Raw genomic sequence first — 11,804 nt, 5'->3', positions numbered from 1 at the left:
ACATGTACCTATATAAGAGCATGTGTGTCCAGTTACGTGTTTACGTCGCAAATAATGTCGACGCCAGGATGAGTACAATGTACAGGGCGCAGGTGCAAGGATGGCGAACAAACTGCTTGAATGTCTTCATCCTGCTGTTGATAACGGGCCAAGACTTGCAGGGTAAAAGAAGGTGTTTGCAAGAAAGATACATGGCTGAGCGTATCGCCGGAAATGTTATGGGCGCCCTTGATGTGTCGGATGTCGGTGAAAATTCGAAGTGGAAGGCCAAATGCCGAGTTTCTCCGGGTGAGTAGGTGATCTCGTATGAAGAGAAAGTGCTTGTGAGTGATTTGTGGTCAGTGAAAATCGCAAAAGTTCGGCCTTCCAAGAAGAAATGGAAGTGTTTCATGGCGATGTATGCTACGAGCAGCTCACGGCCGAGAACACTGCACTGCTGCTTCGAAGATGAGAGCTTCTTCGAGGAAAAAACCGAGAGGACACCACTCGCTGTTCAGAAATCACTGCGGGCCGCCGCCTACAGCGGAACCTGAAACAGTGACCATGACGCTCATGGGTGCGTTGTGCGCCAGGTGAACTAGAAGGATGGTAAAGGCGAGACGCTCCTTGACAGCAATGAAAGCAGCATTGGCAGCCTCAATACAGGTGAAAGTGGGCTCCTTTGGGTTGGCCAACTAAAGTAAATTTTTGAGCGGTTGCAGAACGACAGCACATCCAAGAATGAAACGTCTGTAGTAGGTGACGAGGCCAAGGAAACGCCGGAGCTGACATAGTGAGTCCGGGTGGGGGAAGTCCGCGACTGCCTTGGCCTTGTCTCGAAGAGGCTGAATACTGTGGGCGTCAACGAGACGTCCGAGGAATGCCAAGGAGGAAACGCCAAACACACGTTTCTCGGTGTTAAGAATGAGTCCGCGGTCGGCAAAACATTCGAAGACGAGGCGCAGATGACAGACGTGCTCGGCGGGATAGAAACTAATGACGAGGAAATCATCGACGTGTGTGGATACGAACGGAAAATCTCGAAGAATGACGTAAATGAAACGCTGCATTTAATTGGTCAAAAGGCATCTCATGCTTATGTATTAGGTGCCTTACAATTTTTACGTAGTAAAAGGAGATCATCAAAGCATGCTGTAATCATGACAGTGTACATAACACTACTTAAGCTAAAACACTAACTCTAGAACAAAACGAATGGTACAGCAGTAAATAATACATTCATAGCAGCAAGAAAATGAGCAGAATCTAAAAGATGTCACACAGACAAACTAAATTTTCAGCACACAGTGCTTGAACAAGTTTAAAAAAGAATATATAATGTCCACATTTACAATAGCAGAAATCCAGGCATTTATAAATTAAACATGCAAACCTTATACACAGCTGGGAAAAAGATGTCCTTTTGGATTCTGTCGTATATGCGCTTTGAAAAGCAGCAGATGCCGGCATTCTCCACGAGTCGCAGGGACGGCGTGGGGCTGCATCTGTGAGCAAAATGGCAGCAGCCAGAAGCACGTTGCCATGTCCAATCCGCCTCTGTGTTGGCTTACTATACAACTTTGGGCTGTGCATATTTAGACACGTTGTTGTCAGCACAATAAGAGAGCCAATGACCTGGAAAAATGCACAGGGCAAGAATAAACAATTAATGATGGTAGGAAGATATAAAAAGCATATTTAGAATATTACTTTGATCAACTGAATAGAATACTGCAACCGCTGCAATGAATAAGTGAGACTCAGTTACACACCTTCATTGACGATTGTGCTGGGGGATGGCATTTCCCGCAGAGATTGGTGAGTTGCAACAATCAGTCCTCATAAACAATGAACTTACGAGGTGATGATGGTGCAGAGGAAGACCTGCAGGCAGCTTAGTATTGTCATGTAATTAATGAAACAATATGCTCAATGTATAACTACAATAAACACTAAAGAACGACCACCATCAGGTGCTACTACTAAAATATTCTCATGTTGATGTTACGCACAGGTTCTACTTAAGCAAATTTGGCCATTAACGAAGATACCTACATGCTGCGGAGCTTTTATGTGCGTGCCTAGGCCTTGCTTATTAATACACTTGCGGTGCTGAGGTGTCCAAACTTGGTAAGTGCTGTCATGAGGATTGTCTTCGAATGTTGCAGAAAAATCATCCCAGTTTGGCGACGAATATCTCGGAGCTGTGTCCTCTTGCAGCATAATATCGGTAACTATGAAGTCGGTCTAAGATTCTGCAATTGGGAGAAGAATTAAGAGCAATGCAGTTGAAAACATTGTGCAAGCAATCTGCCAGAAAGGCAGAGTTGTACCGCAGATGAGCAATGCGTGTGCCTAGTATCAGAGATGCACTACATTGGTGTACCTCGACTGTTCAGTGCAAAGAAACCAGCCTATTGTGTGCATACTTGTAGGTTTCCACCACAGAAGCATATGATTTCTCTCTCTTGAGGCATAGTACCATGGTTTCCAACTGCTGGGCAAAACATCGATGTTCATCGAGAACATGACGCGACTCTACGGTTTGGTCTATGGGTTATGGGGTTTAACGTCCCAAAGCGACTCAGGCTATTAGAGACGCCGTAGTGAAGGGCTTCGAAAATTTCGACCACCTGGAGTTCTTTAACGTGCACTGATATCGCACCGTACCCGGGCCTCTAGAATGTCGCCTCCATCGAAATTCGACCGCTGCGGCCGGAATCAAACCCGCGTCTTTCGGGCCAGCAGCCGAGCGCCATAACCACTGAGCCACCGCGGTGGCCGATGACGCGACTCTTCAATCGCGCCGACCCTCTATGCCCGAGGCCAAGAAGGACCGCCACTTAATGCGCGGCATAAAGGAGCAACTGTTTGCCGGACGGGTACGTGACCCGCCAAGAACAGTGGCCGACTTTGCCAAGGAGGCAACAAGCATGGAGCGCTCTCTGCAAGAACGGGGCGCGCACTACGGTCGTCAGGCTAGTGCAGCAGCCGCTTACCACTGTGCGCCCACGTCGCTACCAACTGAGCAGCTTCGCGAGCTTGTGAGGAGCCTGGTGCGCGAAGAACTCGAGAAACTTCGCTTCGAAGCTCCACAGGCCAGCGTCGCTGCCATACCGAACGTGGTCCGAGATGAAATCCGGCGAGTTGTTCTGTCGCCACCAGCTCCGCAGCCGGTGCTCTATGTGATTACATACAGTGAAGCACTACAAAGCCGTCCTGGGCCACTGATGCAAGTTTTTCCCCCGTCACTCCGGTGGCTTCCCCGCGGTACCCAATTGCAGCTGTACCCACCGTACCGCAGGAGTCCCGGTCCACCATGAGCAAAGTGTGCTTTTGGCGTACGCCAAACAATAAGCCGCTCTACTACCACTGCGTGGAACCCGGCCACATCCTGCGCCACTGCCCCTGCCGCAGGGAGGAGAAAACGAAACTATCGAACTTGCTACAAACGCATGGTGTCGGCTCCGTCGTTTTTCGGCTGGAGCCACGGCTAAACCTTCTTCACCCCTACAAGACGGACGCCTTTCAACGCAGCAAGCAGTATGGACTACGTGGACATCAAATTTCGCCAGGTGGGCCCAAGTTTGCTAATTCTACGGCCGATTTACACCAGGGTGACGCAGTTTGGCCTAACGGCGTCGCGCCGACGCGCGGCGGCGTGGAACCGGCCTCCGTAGGTAAAATGGCTGACCCTGGATCATTCGCGAGGGGTTACGATCCCGACGGCATGATCTAGACGACAGTCTCAACATCGCAAGGGGACAACTCCGCTTCTGTTCCGAAATTTCGGCACCAATCTCTCAACGAAGCGGTCGCGCACCGCTCGATCGTTCAAGCCAAGCTTGCGGCGTCCATCGCTGCCCCGTCTTCCGGCACACCGGCTGGCAAGACGCAGCCTCCTGCCTCGCACGCTGCAGGAAGCAAAGGCAAGGACCGTCCTAACTGGAAGCCTCGCCGACTCCCAAGACCGGGACCAGACGACTTTGTGGTTGTGCTCAAGCCATGCAAACATATATCGCTGCACCAAGCCTCTTCGGAGAATCGCTACAGCGCCGCCATTACGGCCTATCTCGGGCCCGAGGTAGCAAGGTCTGTTACGGTTCTACCATCCCGTGAACAAAACCTCATTGTGATTTACACCCCAAAACCGGCGGCGGCTGATCGGCTCCTCGGGGTATCTCCATTAACACCGAGCATGGGAATATTCCACTCCACGGATACCTTCGACAAGACGGAGGCGATGTCTGCCACGGCGTCATCACCGTCAGCAACTCGGAGACTACTGAATCGCTTCGGGAGCAGGTGTAGTGGAGGGCAGGCACTGTCACCGAGGTTAGAAAATTCGGCTCCTCTAACAAAGCTCGCATCACCTTTGCCGGGAGGGAAAAACCGCGTTTTGTGCACTACGAGAACATGCTCATCCCTGTGCAAAACTACTACCGTACGGTCCTGGCCTGCGGCCTGCGTGAGGCCGTTGGCCACCGAGTGGATGCTTGTCCCAACACGCAGCCTAACACGTGCGGTCTGTGTGGGCAAGAGGCTCCGCTTCAGGAGGGGGTGCGGGCCCCTCACGAATGTGTGCCGCGGTGCTCGGTTTGTGCCGGTGCACACGCCACTAACTCGCGGGAGTGTGCGGCGAAATTCCACAAGCATAAGATCACCACCAAGAAAATTGCTGCCAAGAAGAAGAGCCGCCATCTTGGCTGCCCCGCTGAGTTACCAAGCCGGGACAACAACACCGAGAAGCCGGGGACATCCAGCGGAGGAGCCGGCAAGCGCCCGTCGACGCAGCCGCCACCACACGGCAACACTGGAAAGCAGTCGACAACGCCTCCACACGACAAGACCAGGGCCTGGGTCAACGCCGTGAAACATGGAGCGCAGGTGAGCGGTACGGACAGGGCTGCCTCCTCCTCCCCTCCCTCCTGCTCCCTGTGGCACGCAGTGCCGAGCAAACCAAAATAGCAGCTCTTGAGGGCAAAATTGAGATGCTGCTCGAGAAAATTGCTCTCCTAGAATCGCAATCAAAACAGCCTATCACTCCCCCCTCTCGCCCCGCTACCGAGGCAATGGAGAGTCAGATCGCGGCACCGAACGCCGCACTGAACGTGGATGCTGCACTTGAGGCCCGTCTGGAGGCCCGCATGGACGCCCGTTTCAATGCCCTAGAAAGTCAAATTTCTGCGGCAATCGCCTCCGCTATCTCCAAAATGACCGAAATTGTACCCACAATAGTCGCCCAGCACATCGCACAATCTTCGCGTGGCGTCCGACGAGTCGGCGGTCTAATCAAAGGCGTGTCTGGCCGCTACCCCAAAATGCGTCGCGCCATGGAAACTTAAGCAGAAGACGACGACAGCTGCTCGCTCTCCGGAATAGAGGATGGCCCCCTCACCGCGAGTGCTGGCTCCGGAGCAGCGTCCCTACAATCGACCTCTCACCTAACTTACCATGGCGGACAGGCCTCAAATTAGGCGCTCTCCTCATACCAATTCGGCCACCCCCATCCTAATTACCCAGTGGAACTGCCGCGGATTCCGTTCCCGTGCCAAGCGGGCGAACCTCTGGCTTTTCCTGTCAACATTCGATTCACTTCCTGCGGTGGTTGCCCTCCAGGAGCCAGGTAGTGGCGCAACCCTTACAAATTATGTTACGTTCCAGCAGGACCCCTCTTCCTGTATCTGCGTGCACAAAAATAATACAGTCAACTTGGTTGATTTGAACCTCAATGCTGCATATTCCTATGTGATGGTCACTCTTCTTCCGCTTAAGAAAAAAAATGCACCCTTACATATACTTAACATCTATTGTTCTCCCAAGATCAAAAATGTAACTTTCGCAGCCCTCTTCAGTCGCGCCCTGAAGGCTGCGGGCAGTGACCCCCTGGTGATTGTGGGCGACTTCAACGCTCAAAGCACACTCTGGGGGTACGTGCGTGAAGAGAAGCGCGGCCGCAAGCTAGCGGAATTTGCGTCCACGCTGGGCCTGACCCTTCACACCGACCCTGCACATCCAACGCGGGTGGGTAACTCAGTGACTCGGGACACGTGTCCGGACCTTACCTTCACCATAAACATAAGACACGCAGAATGGGCCAACACCGAGGAAACCCTCGGCAGTGACCACTGCATACTCAACACCAGCGTCAGAACCAAGCCACTGGCAAGATCCCACGCCCAAGCACGCCTACCCGACTGGACAAACTTCCGGCAAACCTACACTAATTCGGCCTCTATTCACGAACAAGGCTACCACGCGTGGTCACAAGAATTGGTTACACACCTTCGTTCGGTAGAAACTCAAGATCAACTATCGGAGGCCACGCCGGAGGTGGACAACCTCCTCATGCACATCTGGGAGGTGCGGCACACCCTCGTCCGCAGATGGCGCTGCCAAAAGCATAATCGGAAGCTCAAAATTCGCATCGCCGAGATCACCCAGCGAGCGGCTGATTACGCGACACAGCTCGCCGACTCGAATTGGGTGGACCGGTGCAACACGGCCGCTAGACATATGCCTAGCCGGAGCACTTGACGTCTCTTTCGCGCCTTGATCGATCCGACTAAAATCAGAGCCGAGACACAAAAACATCTCCAACGGGCTATTCATAGCTTCGACGTAGATACCTCTAAATTAGCATGGAAACTACACGATCAATACCTCTGCATCCAAAAGGACCCCCGAGGGCCAGCGTACTCGTATGCAGGTTGCGAGAACGCGGAGCTGGATCAACCGTTCCGGCTCCATGACTTGAAGGCGGCCTTGAGTAAAATGAAACGAGGAACGGTGCCAGGAAGAGACAAAATAACTGTGAAATTACTTGCCAACCTTCCCGACCCGGCCTACGAGACACTCCTCGCATATATAAACTCAATCTGGCAAGGTGAGGCACCCCTCCCAATCGAATGGAAGACCGCCCAGGTCACCTTCATTCCTAAAGCCGGCAAAACCATAAACACGGACAACCTCCGCCCCATCTCCCTCACTTCTTGCGCGGGAAAGCTGATGGAGACTATGGTGCGAGACAGGCTGTCCGAGTTTTTGGAAAACGAAAATGTATTCGCGGACACCATGTTCGGGTTTCACCCACACCGGTCCGCGCAGGATGTCCTGCTTCAACTATACCGCGAAGTTCTGAATCCCGTCGAATACCGCCTTAATGACAAGGTAGTAATCGCCCTCGATTTGAAGGGGGTTTCGACAATGTAACACACGACGTAATTCTGACGCACCTCTCCTAAACCAACTGTGGACACAACACGTTTCAGTACATTAGGCAATTTCTCTCCGACCGGCAATCGTATATCCGGATACAAGATGAAGAAGAACACGGCCCCTACCATTTAGGTACCTTTATTATTCAATTTTGCAGTGATGAAACTTCCGGCGCAGTTGGAAAGTGCCGAAGGCATACAGCACGCGCTATATGCCGACGACATCACCATCTGGGCTAAGCACGGATCGGTAGGAGACATTGAAGCTAACCTGCAGCAAGCGGCGGAGATTGTGGACGCTTACGCCCGCTGCTGCGGCCTTGAATGCTCCCTGGCCAAATCGGAATTTGTGCACATTCGACCCTCGCCGAAGTGCACTACCAAAATCGAACTGTCCCTAGCGAGCGGACCCATCCCAGAACACGCCGAGATCAGAGTACTGGATCTCTTTATCAATAAACACCGCCGTGTCGACACAGCACTGGCCAAATTGCGCAAGGGGGGACCAGGTGGGCCGCATGATCCGCCGGGTTCCCAATAACTGCGGGGGGTTACCGTGCAAATATTCCTTGCGGCTGGCGCACGCATTCGTAACCAGTCGAGTCTTGTACTCGACTCCTTACCTCCACGTTCGCAAATGTGACGAGAAAGCCCTTGAGGTGGTTCTCCGTAAGACTTACAAGCGTGCTCTCGACCTCCCGGTCACCACGTCCAACCAGCGCCTCCGATCAGGACTCGCGGGTCATAATAATAATTGTTTTTTGGGGGGAAAGGAAATGGCGCAGTATCTGTCTCATATATCGTTGGAAACCTGGACCACGCCGTAAGGGACGGGTTAAAGGAGAGAGTGAAAGAAGAAAAGAAGAAAGAGGTGCCGTAGTGGAGGCCCCTGGAATAATTTCGACCACCTGGGGATCTTTGACGTGCACTGACGTCGCACAGCACACGGGCGCCATAGCGTTTTTCCTCCATAAAAACGCAGCCGCCGCGGTCGGGTTCGAACCCGGGAACTCCGGCTCAGTAGTCGAGCGCGGGTCATCGTTACCGACTCGCGGGGGGCCTGCAGGAACATCGAAAGGGTCTTTATTCCCTATTCGGCATACCGAATTCTTCAACATAGTAATTATCTCGGGGCTCCCGCGTCCCGCACGATAGTATGGACTCCCACGCACACGGGTCTCAAGGGCAACGAAGCGGCCGACGCCGCTGTCCGCGCGCTCACTCTCCGGGCATCACCCTCTCTTCCCACCGATTCGGACTCCGACCTTAATCTGGCTTTTACCTTCAAGGAAATCATCCAGTATTACCAATTCGGTCACCCACTCTTTCCTAAGCCCTGCAAGGGCCTCACGAAGGCGGAGAAACACTTACTCCTTCGCCTTTATACTAAAACACTTCTGTGCCCGGCAGTAATCAAACATTTCGACCCTGCGTGCACAGTGGGAGTGCCCGCACTGTAGGGAAAAGTCTTCGGACATCTCCCACATGGTGTGGGCATGCCAATCAACTCCGCATCTTCCCCCTATCCCCAACCCTGTACGGGAGGACTGGGAAGCGGCCCTGCTCGGCTGCTCTGACCTGGCGAGCCAAAAGGCCCTGGTCGGGCGCGCCCGAGCAGCAGCTACCGCCAATGGGCTGCTGTAATGAGCAGCCCACCTAGCATTTGTAAGGAACGGACCCTTAAGGACCGCTCCACTAGCTCCCTGTATATATTTTGAAAATAAAGTTTTTCAGTCAGTCAGCCTACCGCAGAATGGGCTTAAGGGGGTTTTCACCCGGCACACCTCGACCGTCCAACGGAGAACGGCCGCGAGATATCGAGCAGTACCGGTCCGATAACGCGCAGCCGACGACCTCGCAGCGACGCCAGTCCCGGTCGCCATCTCCAAGGCGGTTTTCTTCGCCAAGCCGCCCGTCTTCTTCTGGTAAGTTCAGAAGCACGACCCCACATCGGGAAAACTGAACACGGCGTCCTCCGGGGGGTAGGGTCACCGCTATTGGATCAAGTCAAGAGCCTTCATCGGTTGATCCGTGGCTACGACCCGACCGACGACTACTCGACCTCACGACCTCAACGACAACGACACGCTGTGACCGACTGGTTTCAGCCGAAATCGACGATTCACTGCTATAATCCAACTGACGACGACCTCACCCGACGACCTCAATGACAACGACGTGCTGTGACCGACTGGTGTCTTGCCGAAATCGCAGTAACCGCTGATAATCGCGATGTGACCACACTTGTGGATACCGGCGTATTTTTCTATAATGAACAGTCGGTTAGCCACGGCCTTCAGAAAGGTTCTGGCCCCTTGGTATGGACCGCAGATCTGCACCGCCGGTAGCCATGTAGTTACGCCGATTGGTGTATGCACGGCACGAATACAGGTCCGCAGTACTACTTTCCCTGGTTGCTTTGCTGTGCTGCCCGAGCGCTCCAAAGACCTGATACTCGGTTTGGATTTCCTTCGGGAGTACGGTGCCGTCATCAACCTTCAGGAGCTGGTCGTGTCTTTTTCCACTCAAACCCCTTGTCGACAGCGATCCCGAGCCACGCACGACTAAGTTACGCGTCTGTGATGAGCACATATTGAACCCGTCAAAAGCCAGCATGTTTGTTACCGTAGATTGCGATAACAGCACCGGAACTCGTGGCATCGCTGAAACCAACATGTCGCTGCTCATTGGTCGGCAAGTCTGGGTTGCTCGCGGAATTGTTGAACTGAACAATGGCCGAACCGAACTCTTGGTGACCAATTTTGGCTGTGAACCCCAGTGTTTGCCTGGCAGAACCGCTATTGCGTATCTCGAAGAACTCAGCGAATTCGCGGGACAGCACGCTTTGTCCAAAGCCCTGGCACCGGTGGAGGCACTGACCACTCCCATAAAAACTGACGTGAAGCCAAACCTCCCGTCTAATCAGAAACGCTGCGTCGAAAGCGTTACCCAGTCTTTCTGCGACTGCTATGCCTCGACCTACAAGGTTAGGCAGACACCACTCACAATTAAAACATCGAATTATAGTTGACGCCAGCCAGTGGCCGTTATGAGAGCCGCCTTACGGGATCTCTTCGAAAGAACGTGATGCCATTCGCCCCAAGTCCAAGAAATGCTCGAGGACGACGTGATACAGCCGTCGACGAGCCCGTGGGCGTCGCCTGTTGTTCTAGTAGCAAAGAAAGATGGAACCCTACGGCTCTGCGTTGATTACAGACGTTTAAACCGTTACAAAAAAGTATGTTTATCCTCTGCCGCGCATTGATTACTCTCTGGACCGACTGCGCCACGCCAAGTACTTCTCATCGCTAGATTTAAGCAGCCGCTACTGGCCAATCGAGGTGCACGAACGCAACCAGAAAAAAACCGCTTGTATTAAGTTCACCGAAGTGGACTTCTTAGTGTTCAGGAATACACCCGCTCTCTCGATGCAGTCTAGTACGACGGCTAAGCGGCTGTTATGTTCGGCGAAGGTCCTCTCTAAAATGAAAAGTTCGAACCCGACCGCGGCGGCTGCGTTTTTGTGGAGGCAAAACGCTAAGTCGCCCGTGTGCTGTGAGATTTAAGTGCACTTTAAAGATCCCAGGTGGTGTGCTGTGAGATTTAAGTGCACTTTAAAGATCCCAGGTGGTCGAAATTATTCTGGAGCCCTCTACTATGGCCCCTTTTTCTTCCATTCACTCCCTGGTTTGTCCCTTGCCTTACGGCGCGGTTCAGGTGTCCAACGATATGAGACAGATACTGCGCCATTTCCGTTCCCCAAAAACCAATTATTATTCTTATTAATATTGTTATTGTTATTATTATTATTATTATTATTATTATTATTATTATTATTATTATTATTATTAATATTATTATTATTATTATTATTATCATTATTATAAAGCATGAAAACGTGCCACTTCCGTGCACGGAAAAAAGTATCCATACATCTTTCAAAGGTAGCAGGAGCGTTTCATGAGAGTTAAATTGATACAACCCCCTTGAGGTCACGAACACCGTCTTCTCTTCGCCTTTCCCGTATATCAGGATCTGGCAGTATCCGGATCGTAAACCAACAAAGGAAATGTAGGAAGCTAAGTGGAGGCAAGGGAACAGCAGTTCACAATTGCCAATAAGATGCTGGAAGTGGTAAAGGAATTCGTCTAGTTAGGACACGTAGAGACAGCCGGTCTGGATCATCAGAGGGAGGTAACTAGAAGAATAAGAATTGGATGGAGCGCATATGGCAGATGCTCTCAGATAATGAATGGCAGTTTACCAATATCCCTCAATAAAAAAGTGTACTGCAACAGTATCTTACCGGAACTCACCTGCGGGGCAGAAACGTGGAGGCTAACGAAAAGGACAACACAGCGAGCCATGGAAAGGAAAATGATAGGTGTAACGTTAAGAGACCGGAAGCGGGCAAAGTGAGTGAGGGAACAAACGCGTGTTAATGACATCCTAGTCGAAATCAAGAGACCGCTGGTCCTTAAGGGTAACGGAGTGGATTCCAAGAGAAGGCAAGCGTAGCAGGGGGCGGCAGAAGGTTAGGTAGGCGGACGAGATTAGAAAGTTTGCAGGCATAGGGTGGGTGCAGCTGGCAAAGGAAACGGTTAATTG

At 52.2% G+C, this 11,804-nt stretch overlaps 1 pseudogene; it reads left to right on the top strand.

Annotated features, from left to right (window-relative positions):
• Nucleotides 1–3,524: 3,524 nt before the first annotated feature.
• Nucleotides 3,525–5,456, top strand: LOC144095685 (uncharacterized; annotated as a pseudogene).
• The last annotated feature ends 6,348 nt before the right edge of the window (nucleotides 5,457–11,804 follow it).

Source organism: Amblyomma americanum, chromosome 6, assembly GCF_052857255.1.
Source record: "Amblyomma americanum isolate KBUSLIRL-KWMA chromosome 6, ASM5285725v1, whole genome shotgun sequence".
Lineage (NCBI taxonomy): Eukaryota > Metazoa > Arthropoda > Arachnida > Ixodida > Ixodidae > Amblyomma > Amblyomma americanum.
This window is presented reverse-complemented; position numbering and strand designations above follow the sequence as displayed.